At 38.2% G+C, this 13,093-nt stretch overlaps 1 protein-coding gene across 1 annotated transcript in view; it reads left to right on the top strand.

Annotated features, from left to right (window-relative positions):
• The first annotated feature begins 1,053 nt into the window (after positions 1 to 1,053).
• The window catches only part of CD36 (CD36 molecule), an 81,131-nt gene continuing 69,091 nt past the window's right edge, over positions 1,054 to 13,093 (top strand). The window contains exon 1 of the mRNA XM_059396955.1: positions 1,054 to 1,190. The gene's annotated coding sequence lies outside the window, so the exon portion shown is untranslated. The remainder of the gene's footprint in view (positions 1,191 to 13,093) is intronic.

Raw genomic sequence — 13,093 nt, 5'->3', positions numbered from 1 at the left:
TGTATGATATCTACTTCTCAAAGTGCCAAGAGCACAGTGCTCCATACATTGGACTTACTAAAACACAAAAACAGTGGTTTTAGTCATTGGAAAAAAAGAATCATTCTCCTTTGTGGGATGATAGGTACTACTAGGTACAGGTCAGCATCACTTAGAAAGTGGTAACCCAAAGTCCATTATTTTTCTCTAATGTCATTCTGTAAGACATACTATTAAAATATTTAGTACCTCAAAATATTTGTTGCCTCAAAAATCTCAGGGGAGCCGTGTGACTTTTCTAGTTCCTCTGTTCACTTCTAATGTAGAATTAGATTCTTAAATTATGAATCCTAGAAAGTGATTGATCAGAAAGTTTGCCATCATATCTTCAGAGTCATAACTTTAATCATAGTTTTGCAGGCCAAAGGTAATCTTATTTATATATTTACAAATAGTACGAAACAAAATTCAATTGAAATCAGCTACATTACACAACTATATGGAAAGATTAACTTAAACCAAAGCACCTGGCAACCCATAACACTTTCTGCCTCACTAAGTCAACCAATAAAGAACCAAATTACTCCCCCACCATATAAGAGAAAAGATACTAGAGAGTTTACCAAATAGATATTCACATTTAAGGACTCGCCTGCAAAAGAAACTCAAAAAAAAGTTAAGTTATTCTTAATATTCACTATTCTGTTTCTTTTATACTTAACCAGAAAAGGAGATTTTGAGCTTGTCTCTATGCTATCACAACAAATGGTAATTATGGAGAGAAGCAAATTGATTACTAATGATTATTCGATTTCTCATGTTTCATAAGCACAGAAACTATTTTTTATGGGACATAAAAGGTTTTAATAGGAAAAGGATTATAGGTTTTATTTTCCTCAACTGAGGCACAAAATGAATGAGATTTTTCAAGTTAACTTTCATTCCATCTGGCTCAGGTGTCAGGGATCTATATTTATCTCGAGTTAGGCATGCGCCTGAAGAGCTGGAAGGCTCAGGATGTCAATGGCTTTCAGATGTCAGGATAACCTTAAAGACAGATGAATGGTCAAGACCCCGTGCCTCATTTCTGAGTTCTCAGCTGCTGTGCTGTGGAAATCATGTGTTTATTTTCTGCGTCTCCTCCTACAACACTGTCTCTGAAGCCACACTTCAGATCCTACTTCTAGGCAAGCAAGCTACTCCAGAAGTTGGTGAGCAAAATATTTTTACTTAGGGGTGAGGTTATAAATGTCTTTGTTGTGGAAGGGTTATCATCTAGTAAATATTAATAATTATTATTTTTAACTCTTTAAGAAGATCATACTGTCTGTTCTAATACTTTAGGATGCTTTTTTTTTTAAAACATTTGTAAGCTTTCAACTAAATAGATGAATAGCCTTTTGACACTTAAACAATTCTACTAGTCTCCAAATTTATCTTTTGATATTTCCGTTTGCCCCCTTCATGGCTTTGACTTGGAAAGTATAAGAAAAACATAAATTTCTTATTTCAAAAGTGTAATTTTACTGGAAATATTATTCCTTCAGATTCTCTTAAGTTGATATGGCTTGTCCCAACCTAGTCTGTGTTATTTTAATTTCTGTTTACCTTCTTCTAAGCTTTAAAAATACTATCTTTTTGAAAAGGACACTAAAAATCAGACCAATTAAATTTTTCTCTTCCAAATTGGAAAAACTTTTATTTATTTTTTTAAGTGAGACAAGAGGTTGAATGACCTTTGTTCTTGGGACTCTGAAAATGTTTTTTGGCACACCATTAAGACTAACAAGTATATTTAAGAAATAATTTAAAAGATCAAATCCTCTTAAGCTGACTCATAGAAGGAAAAAAAAGTAAAAATCTTGATATATACTTACTGATCACTGGTGATAATACAAATTGTGCTGACGGTGGGAACCAGATAACTTACTTTGGAGGGAGGGGGTTTTGTCACATAGCAGAACTTTGCTACCTGGGGTGTTTCATAGTAAGGCTGTGTGAGATCAGAGAACACTGCAGAGAATGACAGAGGAGTGACTTACGCAGAAAGGAAACTTAAGGACATACTTAGCTTACAGACAAAACCAGATGCTGATTTAAAAACAGTCCCCTCTGACACCCCACGCTATTTTTAAAAGTTTCAAAAAGAATCGGGTAGAATTCTTTACCTTTAAGAGATCATTTCCTTTTGTTCTTTGGAGAAGTGGTTGTTTGGAGCTGTGCTGAATTCTGGGGCGAACATTCTGAACTGATGCTTACAAAAGTGTTAACCTCTCGTCCACTCCCTGCGTGAGAACTCACAGCTCAGGTGGGAAGTGGATCAGATGAAGAGAAACAGGCAACCTGACTTGTTCTCAGGTACACCTGACTAAAGAATGAAAGTGGGATTTGCAGGGCAATACACGAGACTCCTGTAATCCTGACAAGGAAAGGAGAAATGTTTTCAGATGATGTACAACGCAAACACCAATTATTTGGAATCTGATCCTTTTGTAAAGGACAATGACAACTTTGCAGCTAACTGTTTTGAGAGTTTAAGAAAGCAAACACCTGAGGATAATAAAACAATTTTCACCTGGGAAAAGTTAAGCTTTTGAACTCAGAAGAATCGTTGTCAGGCAAAAGTAGGGAGAAGGAAAAAGGTGGGGGGGACTATAATGTGGCTAACAAATCAGTAGTAAAGACTATTTAAGACTGCAGAGCAGGCCAGTTAAATGGAAGAATATGTTTTTCTTGGAGTGAAGAAATACATAGTAACCTACTGATGTTAATGTGACTGTGGTTAATTTTGCTTTTGGCACAAATGGCTAATTAGGATTATTCATTAAGGAATTTAATATTCTTAGTATTTACAAACTAAACTTCATAGGATTCTGAAATTCAAAAGAAATGCTTAAAATGAATGACAGGGGAAAATGTCTTTTATTGGTCCGTTGTTCATGTTTTTCATCGTTCTTTGGATGAAAACTGCTACGTGCATTACCACTTTCCTGCAGCCTGTAGGAAGTATTCTGAAGTGAGGAACGGGGAGGTGCCCGCAGGTGAAGTGACCTTGTGTTTTCATCGGGTTCCTGGAATCCTAAATTCTGCTGGGTTAAGTGTGATTCTCTCCATCATAAACAATGAACTGTTGTCAGGAAAAAGGAAACAGTCTAAAACTAACTTAAGTGCAGGGAGAATAAAAAATGAAATACAGTTTTATGAATAATTAGTGTTACCGTTTGTTGTATTGTAGCAAAGTGCAGAAATTGACTAAGCCACTAAAAACTTTTGTCTTTTACTAAAGACAGTGAGTCTATGCCCCTGGTTTCCCCATGAACTTTCTAGCCACTTCTTTATGAAGGCGAGTAAGGTGGATTCTGTTTTGTGTCTTCTGAGGAATTTAGCTGTGTGGAAATTGAGTAACACTTTAAAGAAGGTGCTTGGTGGTACATTGTTAAATTGTTTAAAATGTTTTGAAATATACCCAGAGACCTTTGTCACACAAACACTATCATCTGAAAGAGGAAATGACAGAAAATTGGCAAGCATCATTGAGGGGCATAGCAAACAGCTTGGCTACATTCGTTAAGGAGTCCAGAGTATCCCAAATAGAAAACCATTGTTCAGTGCTTGTGGAGTTTAAAAACAGAATAAGAACAGTGCTTTAAAAAAAAAAAAAAATTAGTTTCATCTCTTAATGTTGTTTTTCTCATTAAGTCTTCCAAATATAAATGTTACATTTTTTCCCACTTTAATTTTTAGGAAATCAAAAAATATTAGTAGTCATGTCATAGTTTTAAAAATTAAGAACACAGTCTAAACAAAATTCATGTGGAGGCCCATTTTGTCCTATTCTGGAATCTCATTATTCCATTTGAAATGTAACAGATGCCATTGTAAAGTGTCCTTCCTGTATCTCCATCTAGGAAGATTTAGAAACGAAGTAATAAGAGTTAATTTATTCAGGACACTGGCTCCATAGCATGGACCCTAAACACAGTATCTTTCTAGAACAAGCATAAATTTGCAATAAGTGAGTGGGATCTTTTCAACAAGTGTTGTTACTTTAAGAGGGAACCCTAAAACAGCGAGCCTGATTGAATCAACTGTCAGTCACTTATTCGTTGTTGCATTCATTAAAATATACATATGAGTATTTATTCTGTGTCAGACGCTGTTGTAGGCTCTAGAGAACATGATTAACGATATTGTGCTGGATGTTTATAAGGATCCAGGATCTTTCTTCAGGTGCTTGTTCTCCCCCCGCCCCCCCCCCCCCACCCACCACGTTCTAAATTTTGTTTATATGGAATGAAACTTTATTTTTAAAGATCTTATTTATTTATTTATTTGACAGAGAGAGAGAGAGAGAGATCACCAGTAGGCAGAGAGGCAGGCAGAGAGAGAGAGAGAAGCAGGCTCCCCCTTGAGCAGAGAGCCTGACACGGGGCTCAATCCCAGGACCCTGGGATCATGACCTGAGCCAAAGGCAGAGGCTTAACCCACTGAGCCACCCAGGCACCCTAGAATGAAATGGTTTGATGGAAGTTTCAAAAAACCTGTTAACTTAGTAAATGATAAAGATGTGGGATGATTTTTGTGGACACTTTCCACACCACTGCACACAGACCCCATAATGAATCATCTCTCCTGAAGAAGATGGGCTGGACAGGTGACTGCTAACTTTACAGAACTGGAAGGAAGAGACTGGGCAGAGTTACTTCCTTTGCTAACTTTCCTAACTTCTTGTCACTGCCCCTATAGATAAGCAATGCATTCTTAAAAAGCTAAGGAACTAACAGAATGTAGAAAACCCTTCTGGAATATGATCACATAACTGTGTATGTACTCTCAGCTTTGGGTTTGATAGCTCCTTAGGCTTACTTTGTGATGAACTATTTCATCTGAATGGGGGAACCAACACTCCTCTAAACCTTAGATCTGCCTCTTGGAGGGGAAAGGAAAGACATCGAGTTTCTCTGGAAACTTCTAGTTTCTGGGAGCTGTCTCCTTTTCAGAGCTGCTTGGTCAAAAGTTAAATCTAAGCTGACACATGGAGGGGCAGTTACAGAGCAGGACACAAGCTGTGATAACTATAATGAACAGTGATTAAACCTTCACTGTGCCCTCTGAGTTGGCCCTTTGGCGAGGCTGTAAACTCCAAGGAGGCAGGGGTCATTTGTAACTGAGCATCAGCGCTGCCCTGTGCCTGACACAGATTAAGCCCTTGATAGTTAGATTTTACTCCTTTATTCAATACTAAAAGTTTTACATCTAAATCTTTCCTAACCCAAAATGTTCACCTTCCACTAAGCGCTCTGACTAAAATTCTCAGAAGTTTTAATCATTTAAATGCATCTCTTATGCTTGGTGCTTTAAAAACAAAAACAAAAACAAAAAAAAAACACAACCAAATGAGTACAAATCTCTACCGCAAAGTGATAGATCTGTGCAGTGTTTTGTGTGTGAAATCCTTAGGTAGGCACTTTCAGGGAACGTTACCATGACGAGCACCACTCCTCCCTTCTCAGCACGACTGGGGTTTTGTTATTCTGTCATACAGGGTAGAATATCTGTTAAAAATTGAATTATGAAATGTAAAACTCAAGTATTCTGTAATTCACATAACACGATAATCTCCCAGTGGGTCAAGTCCGTGAAGTTCATTTATTTCCCCAAATGCCACTGATTTCTTAGTCTTCCTCCCACCCCCCTCTGTGGGCAAAACTCAGATATGCTTGTTTTGACATTCAGTCTGCAGTCTTTACTCTGTGTACCAAGTTTTGGAGAATAAGAGAAAATCTCTCTTACTTCTATCCGTTCCATTCTGCGCAGGGTCCAGTAGACATCTTCTAGATTTGCTAACCTGGCCCCAAGTACAGATTATGATTCCTTCACGTCTCACACACTTAATGGGAAACCACAGCAAAGAGAGAATCTGTTGTTCGCAAGCCTAGTCACACAGAACCCCAGAATCCTCCCTTGGGGTGGAAGGAATGGCCAGCTGGGGGAGAGGCATAATCATCCTCTGTTGTCTTCCTCTTGGTCAGGGGACTTCCTTCGGTTTTCCAAACCTCTGTATTGCATCCTTATCCTGCCCAACTCTTATAATCATTCAGTGACATTTTATGTTTTACCCAATGAAGTCAGGAAAAAAAGATTAAGCGGGGAAAATGGTAAATCCTGGTATTCAGAGGCACACTGTAGGAAGCTCACTGGGATGATGCCCTTTATCTTCTCCACCCCATTAGTATTCCTCTTAAGTAACAGAGGTGCCATTTTGTTTTTCTCTCTCAAATCTCCCACACAGAACTTCTGTACATAGTAACCGCAGGAACATTTCTGAAGCTGAAATCCTGTAGAATAAATAAAAGCAGTTGAAACTCACTGAATGGTCTTTTGTGAAAAGAAAACGACTTACTAATTATCTCCCATGGCAAAGCAACAGCTAAGAAGCTTGGCTTTTTTTCTGAGGTTTAAAGCTGGAAGTCGACTTTCGGCAGCCCTCCCAATGTTCACAGTTGCTCACAGCAGAAGCTGCAAACCTTAGAAGTGGGAAGAGTTCTTAGTATACTCTTAAACCAAGATCCACTGATTTTATAAGTGAGGACTCCCAAGGCCCAGAGATGTTAAATGAGCTGTTTATGCCATTGCCTTTGAAGTGCAATGGCATAAACAAAGCACAGGCTTTGAAGTGACAGTCTCCTGTTTCCTGGTCTTCGGTTTTTTAGGGCCCCATTCCTCATCAGCACCTACTAAGTGACCTTATCAGTTTTTATAGTTTTGCCAATAATCTACACATTCAAGAGAACGCAAGTCTGTATCTCGTGGTCCCAGTGCCTGCTGATCAAGGTCTCCATGTGGACACTTTGTATCCTGTGTTGAAAGTATCTGACCCCTTTAAACTTCTAGTTTTGTCTTCTGTTTCATGATGTGCATTTTACGTTCAAGATTCAACTGGAAGCAACCCCAGGATAGGTATGTCACTTACTATGCTTGGATCGATCCTCTTGCTGAGTAAAATATATATACATACATAGACTCTGCAAACACTTCTTAAACAAATGAATAGGTTGAATCGGTAATTATATCCTGCCAGTGAAACCAGAAATTATAACCGCTCTAATCGCAATGATGAAAAATAATTAGTATTTAATGAGAGGCATTGTAAACTGTTGGTGGAAACACTGTCTCTGTAGTCCAATGGAAGAGGTGTGAAATTTGGATCTGCCATTTCCCTCAGCCATGACCCTGGCAAAGTTGGTAAACCTCTCTGAGCTTCTATTTCCTCATCCGTAAAATGGGGATGATGAAAGTACCTACCTCATAAGTCAGTTGCTCAAAGTCAGCGAGTTACTGCATGCAAGGTATTTACGCAAGTGCCTTGTATGTGATAAGTGCTTAGAGGGATTAACTATTGTTATTTCGCATATTAATTTAGACATGGGTAGTGTTAGCCTCATTTTAAGTATGAGTAAACAGAGATTAGGAAACTGGCCCGGGATCTTGCAGCTAGTTCAGTGAAAATGGCATAAACCTAACCTCATCCCACACCCACATCTATTCCTAGTATTTCCTCTTCATTCTTTGCTTTCTTCTTGTTACTAGAGCCTGAAACATAGTACCCCTTCTTGATTTTTTTTTTTTTAACTTTTACCTAGCTAATTATTCCGCAAGGCTGAGCTATTCCTGCTACTTTCTAAATATCTCTCCATCTCTACTAAATATTTCTGAAATCTTTCCCAACTACTTCCTTCCAGCCACTACTTTAATTCAGACCATATAATTTTCTGCCTGGGTTATTTTCAAAAGATTCCTCTAGGTTTCTGTCCAATCTATTCTCCACATCGTGCCAAAGCCATCTTCCTAAACCTAGATTTTATTATGTATGCCTTCCCTAAAATTCTTGAGTAGCTCTAGATTGTTTTCAAGAGAAATTCCCAAGAGAATGAATTCCTGGGTCTTCAGGCACACAACTCAGTCTGGTGTGGGTTGTGGTAGGACTTCGCGTTGTCATCTGTCCCTGTCTCTCAAATATCCCGTCTTGTCTTTCCAAAACCCATATCTGGGACCAAAGCTTTCTCAAATAGCTATATTTACTCAGTATGGTTTTTGTTTGTTTGTTTTTTGTTTTTGTTTTTTTTTAAGATTTATATGTTATTTTATAGAGCTCAAAGTGAAGGGGCAATAAGAGAAGGAGAATCTCAAGCAGATTCTGCTGAGCAGGGAGCCCAATGGGAGATGACAGATGGGGCAGGTGCTTGATCACATGACCCTGATATGACCTGAGCTGAAATCAAGAATCAGAGGCTTAACAGATAGAGCCATCCAGCCACCCTGTCAGTGTGTATTTTCTTATGGAGATTATATATATTCACATACATACATATATAATATATTTATATTTATATTATTTATATATAAATAAATTTATATGTACTTTATATATTTATAAATGCATAAATATACTTTATGTATTTATAAATATATAAAGTATATTTATATATAAATAAATAATTGATATAAATAATATAAATATTTATATAAATAAATAAATATCTTTTATCCATTTTACCCTTTCCCACTTGCTTTACCCGGACCTGTATTGTATACCTCTCAAGTAAGCTAACAATTTTTTCACCAAAATGTCCTTCATCACCCTTCCTCAATCCACTATTCTTCTCCCAACCTCGGTGTACGTGTCACAGTGTAAAATAATTTACAATTATTTATAAAATTGTACAAATACAATTATTTGTAAAGAGACAAATGTATCTTCCTAGCCATGCCTTGAGCTCCTGGAGGGGAAATAGCAGCTTTTTGTTTTGTTTGTTCTCCCATTTTTCCCAGTCAGAAGTCCAGACTTAGACTACCTCAGACTACCTTTACTCTTGCAAAGGCTACAGAAACATTTCCCAGTGTCACTGGAGAAATGAAAGTCGAAGTAAGTGAGAAGCAAAGTTAATGATTCAGACGATGATAGGGAAGTGGCTTCAGAAGTATTCTGGAGCTTTCAAGAATGAGGAAGAGTTTAATAGGGGAAGTGATCCAGTATTAGAACCTGCAAAAGTGGGCGCCTGGGTGGCTCAGTTGGTTAAGGGACTGCCTTTGGCTCAGGTCATGATCCTGGAGTCCTGGGTTGGAGTCCAGAGTTGGGCTCCCTGCTCTGCAGGGTGTCTGTATCTCCCTCTGACCCTCCCCCCTCTCCTGTTCTCTCTCAAATAAATAAAGTCTTTAAAAAAGAAAGAAAGAAAGAAAGAACTTGTTAAAGTGATTGCAAAAAAGCCTGAAGCAAGAATTTGTGTATCTCCTGGGCTGTGATGTGGTGAAGGGAGCGGAACCAGAGCTGGGTTCAGGTTGCATGCATGACCACTCAGCAGGTGCTTGCTATGTGGGCAAAGGGTGAAGGGCAAGATAAGATTAGGGAAGGACAACACTGTGATGGCTGGGCCAAACTCAGAGTCCGCTGGACAAGCAAGGGAATGTTGGAAACTAGAGAGTGAAAAGTATTATGTCCCACCACTCCGCTCAGTTTTGACAGCTGCTTCAATCGGACTTGATTTAGCACAGTAGTTCTCAAAAAAATTGGTGTACATGTGAATAACCAAAAATGTTTAACTCGGTTCTCATAATGCCTGCTTTTAAAAGATCTGTTGTTATGTGGCGTAATTAGCCTCGTCATCACCATCGTCATGACCGCTGTTTCCTTCATCTCCTCTCACATCCTATACTTCCCACCTTACTGATCACCATTAAAATTTGATCCCTTAATATACAAACTTTATCTTAATCCCTTTAAGAGGTTGTTTAAAATCAACCTACTATTATCTTGATAGCCCTTTATTGGGAGAGTCTTGGTTCTCTAATTATATGGTGCTGTTTCTTCGCTTTGTGGCAATTAGAATTGCATAGTATCTTCAGTGTAGTGGCTGAGACGCCTCTCCCTTAGTGGGATTTCAACATACTTGGGATGCCTGTGTGGCTCAGTCATTAAGCATCTGCCTTCGGCTCAGGTCATGATTCCAGGATCCTGGGATAGAGCCCCACATTGGGCTCCCTGATCAGTGGGAAGCCTGCTTCTCCCCTCTCCCACTCCCCCTGCTTCTGTTTCCTCTCTTGCTGTGTCTTTGTCAAATAAATAAAATCTTAAAAAAAAAAAAAAAAAAGACTCAACATACTCTTCTAGCTTCTCTTGAAGCAGAACTATGAAGCTCTTCATTACTTCAATGTCCTTCAGCTCCTGATGGGTTTCTCCTCCCCTGCCCTGGCTTATGTGTCTCATCTTGACCTATTCTTTTATTCTCCATTTGATACAGTTGCTCTAACCTCAAAATCATTGTTTAATGCCACTTTGCAAAACTATAATCATCTCTCTTGTTCCTCATCACCATAGTATCTTCTAATTTTTCTTCAAGTTCCATTTAGTCTTCTACAACATTCTCTGGAACCGTGGTGCTAAATCTGTCAGAGCCTCCTGATACCAGGGGCACGAGAGCCAGGCTTTTGAGATAGTTCATAGTCATTGTGTTTTTCAGCCAAAGACAAGCAGGAACACACCTGCAGTTGAACAAGTTGAGTTGATTACTCATTGCAGAGGGCAGAGGGTACCACAGGGAACCAAGGGTGACTCAGATAGGTGTTTGAAAGATTCTTACAGAATTTGGACTTCGATTGGGTGATTGGGTGGCAGAGGGCAGGGAGAGAGGGCAGTGGCAAGGAAACAGCTTTGCCCTGAATAGAATATTGTTGGGAAGCAGGGTAATTTTACAACTGGGTGTCTAATACAGCTAATCTAGGAAGAGGCAAGATGAGACTGGCAGAGGCTGTAGTTGGCACAGAAACAGCGATAACCTTTATTAGCTGGGAAAGGGGTTGCGTTTTATCTTAGTGTTCATAACTGGTCTATGTTTATTTATTTTTAAAAGATTATATTTATTGGAGAGAGAGAGAGAGAGGACACAAGCAGGAAGGAGGGGCAGCGGGGGAGGGAAAAGCAGACTTCCCGCTGAGCTGGGAGCCCCATGCAGGGATTGGATCCCAGGACCCTGGGATCATGACCTGAGCAGAAGGCAGACACTTAACCAACTCAGCCATCCAGTGGCCCCGATGATTGGTCTATATTTAGACACAATTACAGAGTGTTTTGTTTTTGTCATGACCCACCGTGATCATAGAGTGGCCATGTCTAAAGCTGATATTTGTGAAATTGTTCCTGTTTGACAAGCAGATACTAAAGCCTGGCTCTTGAGTACCAGGCCAGTGTCCAGAGACAGCAAGACCTACCTGTCACATAGCAGTGGGTGAGGTCCTGACATCAGGGGCGGTTTTCTCTTTCTCGTGACAAAATTCTTTGTTATTTCACTGATGAAACCTACTTCTATGAAGTCCACTTTCCGCTACATTGGTGATAAGATTCTAATAGAGCTTCTTTGTAATTTTCTTCCTAAGCCCTAAGGTATGGTCAATGCACTGAGTATTTTAATACAAAATTTTATTTATTTTATGCTAGCTTATTTTTTTATAATTTTATTTATGATTTGACAGAGAGAGACAGCAAGAGAGGGAACACAAGCAGGGGCAGAGGGAAAAGCAGGCTCCCTGCTGAGGCTCCCTGCAGAGCCTGATGCGGGGCTGGATCCCAGGACTGTGGGATCATGACCTGAGCCACCCAGGCACCCCATGCTAGCATTTTGATACTTAGTAAGAACCACAAGGGATCAATCTGTGTAACTATAATGTGTACCAGTTCAATTGATTCATTTCTTGGCACTTGTACCATGAAAATGAATTTGTTATGTAAATGAAAAAAATATACCATTGACCGATGTGAAATAAATGGAATAAAATCTTAATTTCACTTAGTGAAAGTTACTTGTGGAGAAATTAGAGGGTCTTTCCACTTAGTGCATAGGGGAAGAGCTTAATTAATCAGATTGCAGAATCTTGGAGTTGAGAATTACTATAAATCAAAGTATTTCTGGAAATAGATCTAAGTTGAACTTAAATAAATGTGGTTAAAAATAAATATGCCAAACTTCTACTTAGATATTCTAGATGCCTCCTGAAATAAACGGCATAATCTTACTTTTTCTTTTACATAATAGACTATCATTGTAAGTTTTGCTTGAAAGAATATCTAGGAAGTGATTCAAGTTCATGATTGAATAATTTTCAATATTTTAGTAATGTGTGGATTTAAGATAATTAGAAACATTGACAAATACCCCATGCTTATAATTTGCTTTAGAACTTGTTAGGCTTCTGTAGAGGAGGTGTGGGTTGGGATGGGATAGGTTGTGGGGACGGTGGGGAAAAGAAGAGATAAAATAAAAATTAAGCTTGATTCCATAGGTCACATATGGAAAAAATACTTTTCACAATGTAATATTTAAGACACTTGGAATATTGTTAAATATACCACTTGTTTTATATGTACTTACTTTTTAAACATGAGACGCATCATAAATCCAAGATTTCAGTCCCATATATAAGATTAAATTTCTCCATCTTTGGGTGTTTTTTCCAATTAGTCTTAAAATAGAATAAAGGCAGTACAAAATAGAGATTTGTTTTTCACCTCTGCTTTTTTTTTTTTTATCGTATTATCTTCTTAACAAATAGAAGTTATTTTCATTGAACTTTATAGAATTTGCCCTTTAGTTGCCCTGAAGATAGGATCTAAACAAAGAAAGATGTGCATTTTTTATTTTCCCAGTAAGATTTACCCTTTCACATGATCCTATTTCATCTTTCCTGTTTTCAAGTGAAACATGTAGCTTTGTTTTATGGAAGCCAGGAATAATAATTTACCTAATGGGAAACTGTAATTGAGAAGTTAAAGCTCCAGTTAAACATTTCAACTGTTAATTAAGCAATAAAGCTTAAGTCTTTTTAAATATTACAGATATCTGTTAGGAGCCTAGGTGATGTGGGTTTATTCAAGTCTTGTACAACCACTGGAAGCACTTTGGATCCTGAAATCCTGATAGTTCAGTAGTTATAGCAAGATCCTGATAACTGACTTGATTCCTTATTTATAGTAATAAAAGAGAAATAATACCAATAAATATAAAAATATCCATTTGTTACTTGGGAAGTTAGTATTCTTGGACAGTGTTCTTTATTTTATGCA

Source organism: Mustela nigripes, chromosome 4 (genome assembly GCF_022355385.1).
Source record: "Mustela nigripes isolate SB6536 chromosome 4, MUSNIG.SB6536, whole genome shotgun sequence".
NCBI lineage: Eukaryota > Metazoa > Chordata > Mammalia > Carnivora > Mustelidae > Mustela > Mustela nigripes.
Note: the sequence above shows the minus strand (reverse complement) of the source record. Positions and strands in the feature narration are given on the sequence as shown.